This window comes from Muscardinus avellanarius, assembly GCF_963383645.1.
Source record: "Muscardinus avellanarius genome assembly, chromosome: 12".
Taxonomy (NCBI): domain Eukaryota; kingdom Metazoa; phylum Chordata; class Mammalia; order Rodentia; family Gliridae; genus Muscardinus; species Muscardinus avellanarius.
Window position 1 is genome coordinate 17,012,911 of NC_137798.1, and position 17,727 is coordinate 17,030,637.

Below are 17,727 nucleotides of genomic sequence, written 5' to 3' on the forward strand. Positions count from 1 at the left end.
ATTTTCACATATGTACACATAGCCGATGGTAGTAATTCTATTAATGAACCTCACTCAAGACGGGCATGGTGGCGCACGCTTGTAATCTCCGCGCTTGGGAGGCTGAGATAGGATCACACAGGTTTGAAGCCAGCCTCAACTACTTAGTGAGGCTCTCAGCAACTTAGTGAGACCCTGTTTCCAAATAAATTATAAAATAGGTCTGGGAGTATAGCCCGGAGGTAGGAAAGCCCCTGGGTTCCACCCCCAGTACCACAAAAATAATAATAACAACAAAACAATAATAATAATAAACCTTACTCTTCCCGCTTCCCTTCCCTTAGACCACCTCCCTGGCTCCACTGAGGTCTCTCCTCCATCATCTGGAGTCCCTCTGGTCTCTCAATTACTCCCGAGCTTCCACATATGACCCTTCACTCTCACTTTCTGTGACTGGCTAATCTCACTTAACATAATGTTCACCAGGTCCTTAAGAACAAAGGAGAAATGTAAAAGGAGTGGAAATGTAGCTCAGTGGTAAAGCATTTGCCCTCCATGAGGAAGGCTCTAGGTTCAATCCCCAGTACTGCCAGAAAAAGGATAGAGACCAAGAGAGGATGAGCTATCCCAGGCCAGGCTCTTGTCAGTTCATCCTTCCTACTACGCTCTCCAGAGGAAATAGTCCCAGCCAGCTTCTTGTCCCTTTCTCATTGGTCTTTCTATCTGCACTTTTCCACTGCTAACCAAAAACAAAAAAGGAAATTTGAGCCAGGCGTGGTTGCACATACTTATAACCCCAGTAACCGGGAGGCTGAAACAGGAGGATCACAGGTTCGCCAGCCTCAACTACTTAGTGAGGACCTCCACAACTTAGTAGGAACCTGTTTCAAAATAAAAGAATAAAAAATAGGACCGAGGTTGTAGCTTGGAGGTAGAAAACCCCTGGGCTCAATCTCCAGCACTGCAAAAAATAAAAAATTAAAATTAAAAAAATTTTTTATTTGCACCAAAAATCAACATTATGTGACTTTACTAGGATATTTACTCTTGATAAATACCTATCATGTCAGTTTCAGTGCATATATAACATTAAGTAGTACATATTTATTTTGTGCTGGCAGACAGAAAGAATAATACAGGGTTGCTATTTTCTCTGTAACCATCAGCATCCAACAAATCAATGCTGTTTTATCTCCAAGTCTTTGAGAAATATTTTCAGAATAAGGTGACTTATCTTCCCAAAGTTTTATTTTATTAATTAATTAATTTATTTATTTATTTATTTTGGTGGTACTGGGGTTGGAACCCAGAGGCTTTCTACTTCTGGGCTATACTCCCAACCCTATTTTATACTTTATTTGGAAACAGGGTCTCACTAAGTTGCTGAAAGCCTCACTAAGTAGCTGAGGCTGGCTTCCAACCTGTGCGATCCTCTTGTCTCAGCCTCCCAAGCGCGGGGATTACAAGTGTGCGCCACCACGCCGGGCCTTCCCAAAGTTTCAAACTTAAATTGTCTATAGCTTCTTTTCCCTTTTCTAGCCATTTCTCTAGTGTTCAGTATCTGCAGATTCTGGTCCCAAAGTTAGATCAGCCTGGAGAGTTTCTAATTTCTTGAACCTGATTCCTGCCCCCAGGGAAATATAATGCTACTTCTGGAACCTTTCTTAACCATACAAGGACAGCTGTGTAAAGACATTTCAGAGATCAGAGTTTATGACTCAGCTATTGAACATCTAAGTTTCTGTATCTGTTCTTATATTGCTGCATGATCCCTGTTTCTATTAAATCACAGTACAGAAACTTGATCAAAGAACTGATGAGACAAAAAAATGCTTTCAAATATAGCTGTTGCAAGATCATACTATAATGGCAGTATTTTAGATCATACTATAATGGCAGTATTTTAGAAGAGAGAGATAAGGGAGAGGAGGGCTAATGAATTTTTGGTGGGCATTTACAAATTAACCCAATATTTATTGAGTGTCTACTGTATGCCAAACAATGTTTTCTCCCTATCTTTAGCTCTGTGGCCTAGATATCTCTACTTTAAGGTGTATGCCCGTGATTCCAGTCCTTAGGAGGCTGAGAAGGGAGAATCACAGATTCAAGACCAGCCTCAGCAACTTAGTGAGACCCTGTTTCAAGATAAAAAACGAAATAGGTTGGGGGTATGATTTGGAGGTAGAACGCCCCTGGGTTTGATCTCTAGTACCACAAAAAATAAAATAAATAAAAGAGATAACTGAGGCTCTGTGGGGTTCCCTTGCCTAGGAGCCCCACTATTCCTAAGTGCCACCGGATTTGAGTCCAGGTCCTTCGACTTCCAGTTTATGATTCTTTTCACTACATCACTCTTTGCTGGCAAAACTTGCATATTCTGTGATTGGAACTTTGCCATCCATCATCTATGATCCTCTTTTTAATAAAAGCTTTACTGAGATACATACATGTTTATTCTAGCACAAACTCAGAAGATTACCTTTGTCTCAAAAAAAAAAAAAAAAGGAATTGGGAGATTCCCCTATTGTCAGAACAGTCTCACTTAAGCAATAGCTGGGGCAGGTGGACTTGGAAAGGACCCGACACTATTCCCAGGATCCTTTACAAACAGGAACAAACCCCTGCCTAATGCATACTGCTCAGAGTCTGCCTCCTTTTGGACTAAATGGGGCCCTTTTACCGAGGAAGCTGCGAAAATAGCATCAGGCTATTAATGGGAAAAGCATTTACTTTAGATTAAGAAGAGCGTAAAGCAGAGCTGGTGGGTGCTCCATGGCTGGCTATTAGGGATGTTAATCAAATATTTATAACGTCTAAATTAGCATAGTGAAAGCTCAATTCATCAATTTGTTCTGGTCTGTTTGTAAGGATAAAAAAAATAATTCCAAGTGCCCCTGAAGAAAGATGCTATGTGGGTCAATAGAAGTATGACTGAACAATTTATTATGATTGTGGTAAAGTTTTTATTTTGATTTTATTTAAAGGTACTTGTTGCAGCCCCTTACCTTAAAGACCATTTACCACAGTCAATATACTGGAGGGGCATGCATTATATATTGTTATCCAATGAAAAATTTGCTAAGGTGCTTCAATGCCGAATTCCTGATTGATTGATTGATTAATTGATTGCCTGATAGTCCCCAAAACTAAAGACTAGGTTCAATGTTGAGACTAGAGGCTAGAAGCTAGTGGTTCTGGAACTTTCCTCTATTACTGACTACCTGCTGAAGAACCTTGACTTCTATGCCTTGAAATGGTATCTTGCTAAGAGAGCTATTTTTAGGCTTCATGGTCAGTACTTAAGAGGAGCAGTTGTATCTTCCACTGAAAATTGATAAGGATACCGCTGCCGCTTCTTCTCTTTCTGTCTAGTGTGGAGAAGCCAAGAATACGAATATGCAAATGCCTACAACATGTGGGTGTTTTATGAATACATTTTGTGAATTCTTTTAGTTACAAATATTTTACCTCATTATAAGAAATTTTCAATTGGAATTGTTTGTACGGTAGCTGGACCTCATCACCACTCTCACACTTTTGGGTAAACACACTGGATTCTAGGAGGAACTTCAGGGTTGCTTAGTTTTGTTTTTGTGCTGGGGGTTGAGCCCAGAGGCATTCTACCTCCAAGCTGCACCCCAGCCCTCTTTAGTTTTTATTTTAAAACAGGATCTTGCTAAGTTGCTGGAGCTGGCCTGGAACCTGTGCTCCTCCTGTTTCAGCCTCCCAAGTACTGGGATTGTAGGCATGTTCCATACCATTCTTCCCATTGTCCCCCATCAAATTCAATAATAAGTACATCTTTAAGCCAGGCGTAGTGATGTACACTTGTAATTCCAGTATTTGAAAGGCTGAGACAAGAGGATCACGGTTCTTGGACAGCCTCAGCTACTACTTAGTGAGGCTCTTTGCAACTCAGTGAGACCTTGTTTCAAAATAAAGAATAAAAATAGGGCTAGTGGTGTGGCTCAGAGGTACCTCAGAGATGCCCCTGGGTTCCATCCTCAGTACCGCAAAAAAATAGATAACTACGTACATCTTTATGATAGGCTTGCAGTCTGTTTGGGCTACAGTGAACTTTCTCCTAACTTGTAGGTACATCGTTCACTTTTCCATGGGTCAGCGACTGGGTAAATACAGTGTGGATGCTCTTTATGAGGTGCATCTGACTTGTCCATCTCTCTCTCCTCCTTTGGACAGTCTGTCCTTCCCTAGAGAGAGAGCTGGCATGAAAGGGTTAAAGGTTCCTTTGGTCAAAATAGCCCAACAGAAGGAGCCCGGCCTGGAGCTGAAATCTAAGTGCTAATGACCGCTGCCCTTCACCCCACTGCTGTCCACAGGCCGGACCTGCGGCCCAGTGGGGGCCGGGACTGGGAGAGGGCACAATGTCCTGCATTTAACATTTGAACTTCTCCTATCTGAGGCAGCAGGCCGTTTTGTCCTGGGGTCGCTGACCCTGGCTCCCCCATCAGCTGCCCTGAAACCTTAATTGAAAGACAGATGGTCATTTTCAGGGGCGCCAGAAGCTAAGGGCAGCCAGCAGCTCGAAGCCAGTCCCAGGCCCAGTAGTGCTGCCTGGGCTCAGCCAGAGAGGGGGGCCTAGGCAGCAGGCGGTGTTCAGGACCTGCTGGCCCCAGGCGCCAAGAGTTGGAGGCTTGATCCTGAGTACTCTGGGCAGCAGGAGCAAGCCCAAGCCTAGGGGACTCTTTTGCCCGGTCCTAGCGCCCTTGTGTATCTCCCAGACCCAAGGTTGTACACTGACCAGGCCCAATCTGGGCCAACAGGAGCCCGCAGGCCTATGGTCCTGGAAGGAAGCAGAAAGGAGTCAAAACCTCTCTCTCTAGGCCGGATGCAGCCTTTTTGAGCTCCAGTGGACGAGGTCTGGGACCTGTGCAGTCCAGGATTAGATGCCCAGCCCCTGGCCTGGCTAGCCTGCAGGACCCAGGTGGGGAGGAGGAGAGATTCAAAGTCTGGCTGGGCCACCTTGGGCCTGCCTTAACGGGGGTCTTTCAGAACAACCGGGTAAAAGATGTGCGCCCCAAAAGGCCCTCCTCTGAAGCCACCGTGGCCCAGCTGCCGCTCAGCCGCCTGCCTGCGCCCTAGTGTCCTATTTCTTTAAAATAAAAGCTGCGAGCCCTACAATTACCGGGATTACAGTGAGCAGGTATTGATCTGCAGCTCGCAGGAGCTAGAGGAGCGGAGGAGGCAGGCGACGCCACCCCCACCCCCACCCCCATCCATCCCCATCCCCCGCTACCTCCTCGGGCTGCAAAGCATTGAAAAAAAAAATTTTTTTTTCTAAATGTTTGATTTCAGACGCAACTGCTGCAAGAGAACGACCCCCACCCACCCCGCCAGGCCGCCCACCTCCGCCACCCCAGCGGCCGGCCATACCTCCTCCCCTCTCCGCCCGAGGGCCTCCCAGACCTGAGCCAGCTCTGCCGCACCTTCAGTCTTTTTTTTTTTTTTTTTTAAATTACTGGGGGAAAATATACACATAAGCAAAAAAAAAAAAAAAAAAAAGGAAAGAAAGAAAGAAAAAGAAAAAGAAAAGAAAAGGCTCCGGGACAGGCGCGAGCGGCGGCGGCCACGCCACCCTAATGCACGGACAGCTGACTTCAGCTTCCGTCTGGCAGCTCCTGGAGATCGAACCTTTCGATTGTAACTGGGACAATTTGCATAGTGATTCCCTCTCTGAGCGTTCCCGCGCCCTTAACAAGCGCAGGCAGCTATTCAAATGCAAGTTGCATCCCGCAAATGCGGGGCTGGCCTGACCGAAAAGAGCTCGGCGCTGGCAGAGGCGACGCCCCGCTCCACTTTCCCCGTTTCTGCCTCCCTTCCTAATTTAGCCGGGAGCTGTTTATTTATGGCTAAAGATATGTGTAGAGAGGGAAAGGGCCGGGATCTTTGCCTGGACTTAAAGATGAAGCCGAAGGCGCTGGAGGGGCTTTGGGGGGGTGTGTGGGCTCCCCCGGGCGCCGAGGGGGCGGCTGGCGCGCAGCCCGGGGTCTGTCTTCCCCTGCCCCTGGCCCGGCGCCCTGGAGGGGCCCTTGGGCCCTGAGTGCGGGGCTGAAGCACCTGCCCGGACCCGGACGCCGAGGAAGTCTTCGGGCAGGGGCCGAGCTGTCCGGGTCTTTAAAATGAACGCAGTAAAAGGTACCACTTGCAGCGTGCGCGGCCACGGTCCCTGCTCCGCTGGGGGCGAGGGGAGGGGGTTCTAGTCAGGGGCGGGGAGTGGGGGAGGAATGGGGGCTTAAAATCCGGCTCCCCGGCTCCTTAATTTTTTAATTTGAAATTATGCAAATTAACCCTTCGTTTCCCTTCCTCCTAGGGGGCCAAATCCTGGAAAGCGAACCTGCCTTGAAATCGGCTCTCGGCCCGACTCCCAGGGTAAGCCCGGCTCCCGGCGCTGGGGGCGCAGATCCGGGGGCGGCGGGACGGGGCCGGAGCTCGGGGCTGGTCCACGCTACCCAGAGGGCGGGATGCCGGGCCGCGGGCAGCGGCTGCAGAGCCGAGCGAGCGCCCCCACCCTGCCAGCCGGCCTGCCCCACCCGGCGGGTCACAGGCTCTCCCGGCAAGTTTAAAGTAGCAGATGAGCGCGGGGCCCCGGCTGGACACGCGGGTGTAAATTACACGGGCGTGCCCCGCGAGGGTGGCCCGCGCCGGCGCGCGTCTGCACCCGCGGCTCCAGCGAGCCAGGTTCTTTCTCCAGGCAGCTGGATGCAGTTTCTGAGCCTGGTCGAAACCGAGCGAGCGAGCGAGTGAACCACCCCGACTCCCTTATGGGGGAGAAATCCCCCAAGCGGACCTGGTGTGCACTTCGCTAGTCTATTCCCCGGGGGTCTGCACCCCCCCAAGAGGCTGGGCAATCTCCTGGGTGCAACCCACACCTGCAGAAGACCTCGCAGTTCGCTGCCCTCCCTTGCAGGCTGTTAACTCGGTGGCACCACAAAGCTCCTCTGGTTGGAGGAAATTAAAGCTGCGGCTAAATTCATGCGTTTTGTTTTTTTAAGCGGTGAGGCGAATGAAGGCTTCGCAAAGCCCAGCAGCACATTTTCAAACGTTCTTCCTTTATATTGATCCGATGCTGGAAGCTGCCTGCAGCGCGCTTTTTCGTTGAGCCTGTCTTATGCAGAATAGCCCGGGTGTTTTGTTTTGTTTTCTCTCTCTCTCATTTTTTAAGTCTTTATCGCCTTTAGAAATGTAGGCTGTTTCTCAGATGATTTTACAATAGATTCGTTAGCCGTCAGATAAGTAGAGAGCAGTGGAGATTGGCAGAGTGGATAGAAAAATACAAATTAAAAACAAATGATTATGAAAAGAAGATGGGAAATTAACTTGTCTGGAAAATCAAGTTTAAGGTCTAGTCTTTCCACGTTTTAATGGCGATATACAACAAATTACAGAGAATTCACTGTTTTCTTTTGCCCCTCTATTCACAACCAAAGAACACGGGCCCTCCTGGCCATTTGACCAGATGCACATTCTGAGGCATCTCAAAAGGCAATTCTGTTCAGGACACTTGCACACTCTTTTGGTAAATGACAGCCAATTAGGGTGAACTTTAGTCTTGGTAGAAAACAATTGAAAATGTATCTCTACCTTTGGAGGAGGGGGGGGGGGAAGGAAAATACTGGAGCCCTGGAAGTTAAATTATTACTGGTTTCTATGGGGTCAATTTGATGCAGATCAGTCAGCACAGAAGGAGAAAGTGGAGGTGCCTTGGACAGGAGGATCTAGACAGGTGGTGACAAAGCTCCCTGCCTCTGGGTTCTGATGGAGGAGGAATTGCCCCAGAGACTCTGAACACAGCTTGGGGTTCCTTGCACATCCCCCCCTCCCTCCCTCCCTCCCTCTCTCCCTCTCTCCCTCTCTCCCTCTCCTTCTCTCCCTTTCCCTCTCTCCCCCAGTAACTCAAGATGTAAGTAAAAGTGTTTTCATTTTTTATCGATTCACGTACATCTTTCATTATCCGGCATGTAGCCACAGCAAATTATTGCTCATTTGATACCGAGAATTCTATTGACCATCGCTTTCGTTGGAGAGAGAATTCTAACTTCGGGCTGGCTGCTCTGCAGGCGGGCAGAGCTGAGGCTGAGGAGACTCCCAGCTAAAACAAGTAAACTGAGCCCTGTGCCTCCAGCAACTGACGGGGATGTGTTCATTACACTGCGCCATGTGGGCAGGCATAGAAACCTTTTCACTCGCCCAGCCAAGTCGCCCCCATTCAGGCAAAAGGTCAGCCCCCACGGAACTGAGCTGCCTGGTGGGACGGCTGGACATTCCTTTGCCTCTCCTGTATCCCTTCTGGCAACTTCTTCTGATCTTTTGCCAGGTTGGGCAATGAAATGATACAAGAAAGATTGCTTCTCAGCCCTTTGGTCAAAATCACCCAAGGTGGACACTTAAGAAAAATAATTTAAGAAAACTGAAAAGATCTAAATAAGTCTGGGTATGATGGTCTGGATATAATTTCCTCAGTTAAACTGCATTACTCTTCCTCCTCCCCCACCCCACCCCAACCCTAGACTCCATGTCATGCTAAGACTTAGTTGGTGGCAAGTGGGGGCTCCGAGACCCCCTTGGTCTGCCTGGCTGCCAATGGGCATCCGGCCTCAGTTACAGGCAGGCAGGCTCTCCATCACTTCAGCAGCAGCAAGGAGAGAAATCTCAGCCCATAGTGAGGTTGGAGAGGGAAAGTTGGCCAGGTGAGGATGTGGGAGAACCCGGGAGGACCATGGGAGAGGCAGGGCTGGTTCCTGAGACGCTAGAGGCTGAGCTGCCTTCAGAGTGGCTGCAGCGGGAGCCACCTTCGGGCTGCCGGCTGTGTCCAGTGTTCAAGGCAGCCTAGCCAGACCTCTCTGTGAGAACCCAAACATCCTCTCTGCATTCAGGCATTTAAGGGAAAAGGCACCCAGACTCCAGCGTGTGCCTGAGGGCAGAAGCAAAAAGACAGAAGTCTTCGGGGCTGTCAGGTTTCCAAGAAACAAGGGACCCACATCCACTTCTTAATCCCTTGACCCCAAGAGGCCAACATAAACTCATTAGGAGCCTAGCTCCTGGTGACTCCATGGAGGAGATGGTTGGGTTTCATTTCCACTGTTACCTGGAGACATGCTCTCTTGGTTGGTTTCCAGAACAATAAAGAGGATCAAATACAGATTTTAAAAATAAGCTCCCCACCCCGGGCATGCCAGCTCCAAACCCAAAGGCATTTAAGGACTCCAGGGAAGCCGGCTCAGCGGTTACTGCCTGTTAAGCATGCATGAAGCACTGGTACTGTCTCAGGCCACACTCCAGGACCCTCCAGGTCAGAGAGCCACCTAGTTCCAGGACAAGGAGTCAGGGAGGGACTCTGACCGGCTTGAGGGTCCTGGGGAGTGCAAGGTGACATACATGCTGGATTTTTTTTAAAGCCCTTCCTCCTCTCCTCCTCCTCCTTCTCCTCCTCCTCCCCCTCCTCTTCCTCCTCCTCTTCTTCCTCTTCTTCCTCCTCCTCCTCCTCCTCCTCCTCTTCTTCTTCTTCTTCTTCTTCTTCTTCTTCTTCTTCTTCTTCTTCTTCTTCTTCTTCTTCTTCTAGATGAATAATGTGCACACAGCCCACAACACTTGGAGAATCCACCACACAGAGGTTTAGGAAACCCTTTTAACTATACCAGCTCAGACTTCCAGGGAAAGGAGCCCCTCCAGAGCCACATATCCGCTGCTAAACCCCCCCATCGCACGCAGGGCCTCCAGGGGAGTTGGTTCTTCTAGGATCCAAGGATGGGTGCAGGCATTGCTTGCCCATGACCAATAATGTAGCAAATTTCTAAAATTAATTTGGAGAAATAGACCTGGGTTAGGGGCAGATCAGCCAGCTCTGATTCTCTGGACAGAGGCAGAACTGAGAGTTACTCCGATGGACAGGCATCACCCCATCAGAGATTAGGAAGTGTAGTCTCATAGAGCCCCACAGCAGCGCAGGTACGCTTCAACTCAGTGATCACCTCGGCACAGGAGCTATGTGTGGCTCCCTCCCCAACTTCCCAACAGCCCTGCCAGCTTCCCCAGGTTTTGCCAGGCAAATAAAGCAAGCAGAGCTCGATAGTAAATTATTTTGTTCAGGCTTCTGTCTTTTTATGGAAATAAAAGCCAACACTTTGTCATTTTTAATCACATAAGCAGACAATAAATCTAATTTTGATATCGATTTTTTCCAGAATCAAGTGATTTTTTTTGCAGTGTCTGTTACGTTTCCTTTCTGTAGAAGAACCTTTTGCCTGTAGATTGTGTGGCCAGGAGGCTGTGTCTGTGCAGCCCGAGTGCCTCTGAAATCCATAGTTGATTGTGGAATTTGAAACTAGATAGCTAAGACAGGGTTGTTCTTGGGTGGCAGGAAGTTTGGGCTTTCTCTCATTATCTAGATAAGGTTTCAATTTAGCCACCCCTGGTGCCCCTGGAAAGACTTAAGGTTCAGGTGGTGTTTTTAGTGCTGGAGGGCTCTGAGATCCACTCTGTTGAAAATTTTTTACATAAAATCAAATAAATACAAATAAAAACAACAACCCCAGAATCTTGCAGAGGTGAAGGGCCCAGATAGCACTGCAGGGCATTAGCAAAAAGACCTGCACCCTCCCCAGAAGACAAGCCCAGGAAAGCAATGGTGTAGCTTACCATCAAGGGAGCCTGCAAAGGCCCTAGGGGCCCCCTCTGCATCCTAAAATCACTTCTCTCCTTTTCCGAAAACAGGATTCATTTATGTTGATGGCAAACAGAGGTGGTACCTTTCACGTGAGCATCTACAGGTGCAGAGACCTCGGTCAGGCCCCTACCTAGAGAAGGAGGGAGAAAAGCTGGGAGAAAAGAATTAGTAAAAGTGGAGGGGGAACAGAAAGGAAAGGAAGGAGGAAAAAACGAGAGGAGATGGGGAGAGCGGGAGAGATGCAAGTGGAGAGGTGTAGGAAAGGACTGAACAGGAGGGAGACAGATGGAGAGACAAAGAGAGAGACAGATGAGAAAGAGGGAGAGAGAGACGACAGAGAGAGACAGAGAGAGAGATTGATTTTCTTAGTTCAAAAGACCCAGTAAATGAACAAAACTACAAAATTACCCGGCTCTCCCAAAGGAAATTGTGATTACCCTCTGAGGACCACGTGAGTCTTTTCCCTGCAGCTCCAGAGGAGGCCTCTCCTGCCTTTTAGCCCACCAAACAAACGCCCCCAACTTCCTACGCCAATCTCAAAAAGTAAATTCAGGAGGATGGCTCCGGCCAGCGCAGGGCAGGAACCCTTTACCTCCTGTATGCCAGGCAGCGAGGGCGCTGGCCCCCAGACCCTGGCCTCAGGGTAGCCCCCTCCTCCTCCACCAGCCAGCCGGGTGGGAGGGGACCTGGAGTCTCTGCTGAGCCTGTGACTGACCCTTGGGCTCTGACCTTTCTGCCCGTCCTCTAAGGTCAGGATTTAACCATTCTCTTCCCCCACTCTGCTCCCTCCTGCTCTGCGTGGCCCTGGGCTGGGGAAAAGGAAAAGTGGATCGATATTTGGGGCTGGCCAGGGATGGAGGCTGTGTCTGTGCCGAACCGAGGGGCCCAGACCAGAGCATTTGTTTTTGTTCCCCAGGCCCAGAACACTGAGCTGATCCTGCACTTCCCGGGAGCAGGGAGACAGGCCCTTAAACCCGGCGCCTGGCAAAGAACCCGATGAGGCCCAGCAGAGGAGAGTGAACATCTTTCCAGTATTCCCACCTGGCCTAGAACCCTGTATCTTTTTTTTTTTTTTTTTTTTTTTTGGTATTTTGGTACTGGGGATGGAACCCAGGGGCATTCTACCTCTGAGCTACACCCCACAACCCAGCCCTATTTTTTACTCTTTATTTGGAAACAGGGTCTCACTGCTCACTGAGTTGCAAGGGGGCCTCACTAAGTAGCTGAGGCTATCCTCGAACCCCGATCCTCCTGTCTCAGCCTCCCAAATGCTGGGATCACAAGCATGCGTCATAACGGAGCAGGACCTGGACCAGGTGGGCGGAAGGTCTAGCATCAAGCTGCACCAAACTGGGGGCGGGTGTCAAAAGAACTAGTGAAGAAATGGGCCAAAGTTCCAGGCCCCAGTGACCCGGCTACCTGTCCCCAAGCCTAGACAACAGGGACCAGCCTCTCGCCAACCGCATTCTCCCCAGTTCCAAAGCTTCCGCCACCACAGGCGCCCCGGGGCTCTCCCTGCTGGATGACAAACCCAGCAGGCCCCCCCCGCCCCCCAGTTCTCCGCGGCTTGGGGTTTTCGTGGTCTCCCCAGCTGGAGCCTGGGCTGCCAGGAGCCAAGAGCGTTAAGTTCAAATGCATCCAGGCTCTGAAGTCATTTATCCGGTTTCATAAATAATTTTCTTATTACACTTAAGCTCGATCCCTACCCCCTTATTGTTTTTATTGGGGGGGGGGTTCAGCAGCTAAAAAGTTTCTAAGTAGGGTGGGTGGTTGTTTTCTTTTTTCCATCATTAACATCATTAATATAAGCTATCAATAACCCTGTCGTTGGGAGCCGAGTTTCACGGTATTGATCCACGCGGCTATTCATCTCTGCCATGCAAGACACGGAATAATTTTCGCATTACAGTAGCTTGGATTTGCTTTTAATTCATATTTAAAGCTGCAACCGGCTCAGTGGAGCGCTCTGCGAAAGACTAGAGGCGCCTAATTAATAATAAGTTAGAAATGAAGGAAGGCACCGGCGAATAAATAATTAATACAGACATCTATGTCTCTTTGAATATTGCTCCTTTAAAAATTTAGACTTACCAGGACTGTACTGTAAGTCTGCAATTTATATTGTGGGGATGATTTAAGAAAGCTATTTTTTTCCTTGAAATACAATACTAAATTATTTACAATGTTTTGCAAACCTAAGTTCCTTCATTAGCCAGCCCCTCCGGTTTGTTCCTTCCAGGTGGAAAACACCATTTTTTAAACAGAAAAATATCTGTAAGAAGAATCATAAACCCCAAAACTAACTACCAGCGAGATGAGCTTCAGAAGGGTTAGGAAGGGGGGAGCTGACTGTGGGGTCTTCTACTCTGAGGATACTGGGGCTGCCACATAAAGGTACTCTCTTAGCAAGGGGAACACCAAAATCCACAGTCACTGCCGGTGACTTGGTGTATTTTCTTCTGATGGAGGGTGTAGAGATTGAAGTAAACTTGGGGTCCTCAAATGGCCCCCAGAGAGAGGAGACTGGAATTTGGAGGGTTCCCTGTCCTATCCCCAGCGAGACAAAATCTTTTTTTTTTTTTTAAGAACTACTAAAAGAAAGGATTGAATTACAGGCTAGCCAGACCTACCTGAGGGCTAAAAGGGAATAACAAAATTCCTAGGGGTTGGAGCAAACGAAAATCCATGGAGATTTTTGTGTAAGACTAGAATTTGTTGGCAATATTGTTAGCAATATTGATTTTTCTTGTTACTTGGATTAATGTATGTTAAACAGGAAAATACAGGCATTAGTCAAATACATTATAATCATCTATTGTTGAGAAGGAAAGTGTGGGGGGGGGTCGGGAGTGAGGCAGTTCCAGGAGCATCCGAATGGAAAGTTCTAGGCTTGGGGTCCACACAGCCAGACCATCCACAGGGGGTCTGTTTTTAAAATTACAGCCTTAAATAGAAATATAACCAACCCAACCTCTGGGTGCATCAGACTCTGCCTTCCATCCCCCTTTCTCCCAAAACTATTAGAGGAACTGGGGGATACAGGTGTTCTAGGCCACTCGAGCATCCCAAATTCTTCACCTGCCTGCTTATGTCCCCCATAGCCCCACGGCCCCAGCTCCAGGTCTCCCGGCCCCAGTGACCCCCCCCCAAACTCTGGGACCTCATTTCAGAACCAGGCATTTCCTGCAGCGCAGCATGGCTCCAGCCAAGCCTGACTTACACACCTGGACCCACACCTGTGAGGCCTGAAAATAACACGAGCCAGAAGCGCCTGGAGATGTCCCATCCCAACAGGTACTTGGGGAACCCATCACCCCAGAGAAACGTGCGGGAGAGCCGGTCCCGCTCCCCGCTCCCGCCCACAGGTCCCACCTCCCGGCCGCGGCGATGGGTTGGGAACACCGGCAGTCTCCCTTTCCCTGTTAACCCCGCCTGCGTCCTGGGTCACCCCATCTACCGGGCCAGACCCCAGGTGAGACGCGCAGGTGAGGGGCTTCCCCAGAGCTCCGCACAAACTACAGGGCGCGCACAATCTCTGGGGTTCCGGAAGGAGCAGGTGGGAGAGGGCCGAGGGCAAGACCACCCGAGGCCTGGCGACCTCCTCACCTACCCGAATGGCGTCCCGAGTCCTTTGGGTCCTGGACGCGGGGCTGGTACCGGCGCCAGCGACAAAGCAGATCGGGTTGGGGAGGACAAGAAAACAAAGCCAAGTGTGCAAAGCGTGCAAGAGGAAAGTGAGGAGGGGACAGCAGAGGCTCGGCTAGAGGAAGGAAGAGCGCCGGCCGCGGCCAGGACCCAGGCCCAAGGCTGGCGCTTGATTTTCAAATCTCCTAAGGTGTCTGCGGGTCAAATAAAGACAAGGGCGGTAACGATTATTCTGTTAAATCTATGGTACTTGACTACGCAAACACTAATTGATTCGACACCAAAATGATTTGTTTAAAGAGTTTTCCTTCCCGAGCAGCGCAGCTGCTCTCAGATCCGGGGCCGCGTAGCCCCGAAGGCTGCGGAGGCGTCGGTCCCGGGGTCCGCGACGCGCTGACGGTGGGATGGCGGGCTGCGCCCAGCCGGCCTGCAGCTCCCGGTAGTGACCGGATCCAGGCCCCTCCGGAGCCCCGTAGCACGCCCTGGACCCGCCGGAAGGGCCCTCTGAGCCTGCCTCGCTTCGGGTCCCTTTGAAAGGACCTCCGCCCTTGGCACTCTCGCCCCCGGCTTGGCTAATCCACTGCGGACCCCCAAATGTGGAAGCCCCTAAAGAAGCGAGGTCACCAAAAATCACAGCGCCCCGGAGGAGGTCTGGATAGACTCGGTGTTGGCAGCAAGAGGGCAACTTTCCTAGAATTGGGCTGGCGGTGGGTGGCCAGCAGGGGTGGCCAGGGAGTTACCCAGGAGCCTGGACCACCGCCCGCGGTCCCACGGTGTCCCCACGCCTCCTGTACCTCCGCAGCCTTGGCCTGGAGCTTTGAAAAGCCCTCACAAAGTGCGTGAGCTCCAGGAAGGACTGCAGCAGCTGGAAGGGTCCAGCCAGTGGTCCTGAGTCCACAGAGAAGAGGCTCACAAGGAGGAATGGCCACCCACCGGCTCTTCCCTGGCCCTGAGTTCCTGGGGTTAGCACAGATGGAGAGCCCTTCCCGTTAGCAGAGCATCTTCTCTACGGGATTTGGAGGAATTCGCAAGACGTTAATACAAACATGCCTAGTTAATATTTTCTCCCGTGGGCAAAAACCCTAATTTAAAAAGTTAAAAAAAAAACAGCGGGAAGAAAGGAAGTTCATTAAAAAGGTAAATTAAAAACTATGGGCAAATTGAAGATCAAGAATGGAAAGGAGGGCTGGAATGTTGGCCCCAGAGAGCAAAGCCACTATACTATTTTTTCTTTTTTTTTTCTATTTTTCTCTTTCTTTTCTTTCATTCTTTTCTTTTTCTTTTTTTTAGTACTAGAGATTTAACCCAGTGACATTTTACCTCCAAGATACACCCCCAGCCCCTTTTTCTAAAAAATTATTTCTTACTTGGAAATAGGGACTCACTAGGTTGCTGAGAGCCTCTCTAAGTTGCCAAGGCTGGCTTTAAGCATCAATCCTCCTGTCTCACCCTTCCACGTATGATGATAAGGAGCCTATGCCAACATGCCTGGCTTTCTTTTATTTTCTTTTTCCTTTTTCTTTCTTTCCTTCTTTTTTTTTTTTTTTCCTTGCAGTGTTGAGGATTGAACCCAGGGACTTCAGCCTTGTATACAGTGCTACTGAGCCACACCCTCAACCCAGTCACTACTTTTTTTGCATAGATTTAAAATGGTTTTTAATAGTAATTCACCAGGACATGCCCATCTAAATTTTTTGATGCTCTACACTAAACCAATAGCAATTCTCTGAATAAAATTTCTCCAGAGGTAGGAGGACTCCAGAGGACAGTAGAACCTGGCTCTCCGTTTCCCAGGACCAAATTCTTTATGACCACTTACCAAATGTACTACCACAGCCAGATATCACAGAAAGGGTTCCCGGGCAGCCATTTAATTCTGAGACTCTGGGGAGGACATTTGCCGTGGCACACAAGGTTGCTTTTTATGAGACCAAGAAACGGAAAGTGTTTGATGGACTAAGACTAGAAACATTTCTTTGGAGTGCTCCTAAAAACTAGGACTAGACCATATGTTACCTTCTGCTGTGCACACAGAGAACTAAAGCAGGAACTATGAAACTGATAGGTTTTCAGAGAACCTTGTGCAGCCAGCATTTAGAGGAATGACCTTTTTTATTATTATTTTCTAAGTCTGGTGGGTTGCCTGGCATGCCTCAAGCCCATCCAACACACACACACACACACACACACACACACACACACACACACACACAAACACAGCCTCTGTCCACTAGGCTCTTCTCCTGATGTTTACAAAATCAACATCCTGAAATCCTGTTTTCACACTGAAACTATTGCCAACAACACGCACTCAGTCAATAGTTTTCTCTTTTATTACTTTATTTCTTTTCTTTTATTCCTTTTTTGTTTGTTTTTGTTTTTGGTTACTGGGGATGGAACCCAGGGGCATTTGACCTCCAAGCAACACCCACCTATTTTTTATTTTTTGTTTTGAAAAGGGGTCTCACTGAGTTATAAAGGGCCTCACTAAGTAGCTGAGGCTAGCTGTGAACTGGGATCCTCCTGTCTCAGCCTCCCAAATGCTGGGATTACAAGCGTGCACCACCACACCCTGCTATTTCCCTTTTTAAAAAACATATATCCTTGTGTGCAGTTTTTGATGTGGATTAACACTACTTTTTTTTTCTTTAAATGTTCTGCAGCCACTCAAAATCTCAGCAGCTAAGCAGAAGCCCTCCTCTCTGTCACACATATTTACCTTACAAGTATCAAGGAACTCTTCCTTGGACTTTACCCTACCACCCATAGAGCATCTAATGGGTACCAGACATTGTGCTGGGAATTTGGAGAAGAAAAAGAGGGAATTAAATGACAAAAAAGTGACCCAGCCCCTGGCAGCTGACAACCTGTTCATTGATCCCTCAACACCCCCTGTCCCCCAAAAGCACCATCACCTTAACTAGGTCAGAGAAGAGCATCCTGCCTACCCATTCTACATCCTTAGCAGAGATTTATTTGAGAGGTAAAATAAGAGTAACATGTCTCTAACTGGGAACTCACTATAACTCATCAACTACAGGAAAATGACAGTTAAATAAAAGGTATGAATAGCCCAGAAAGACAAGGAGGATTTGAAAACCAAAGCAAATCCTGCACTTGCATATTTAAAACTGTGTTAGCAGAAAAAAAAAAAGTCACAAATGTTGAATTGAGGAGGCCCAACACAGTTGGTCCAGATTTCCCCCTTCCCTTCTCCATTAGGAGCCAAGATGGAAACAGGGCCCTTTTTGAAAAGTCCCTTGTGGGGTGAGGGTGAAGTTGAACTCACCTGATCCTAGACCTCTTCTAGGGCTCCCCGGGGCTCAGCTGAGAGCCTCACATGAAGGAGGGTTTCTATGATCAAGTCCGTAATTATGCACACAAAGAGAAAACCATGAACAATTTGTGCGCTTGGTGGT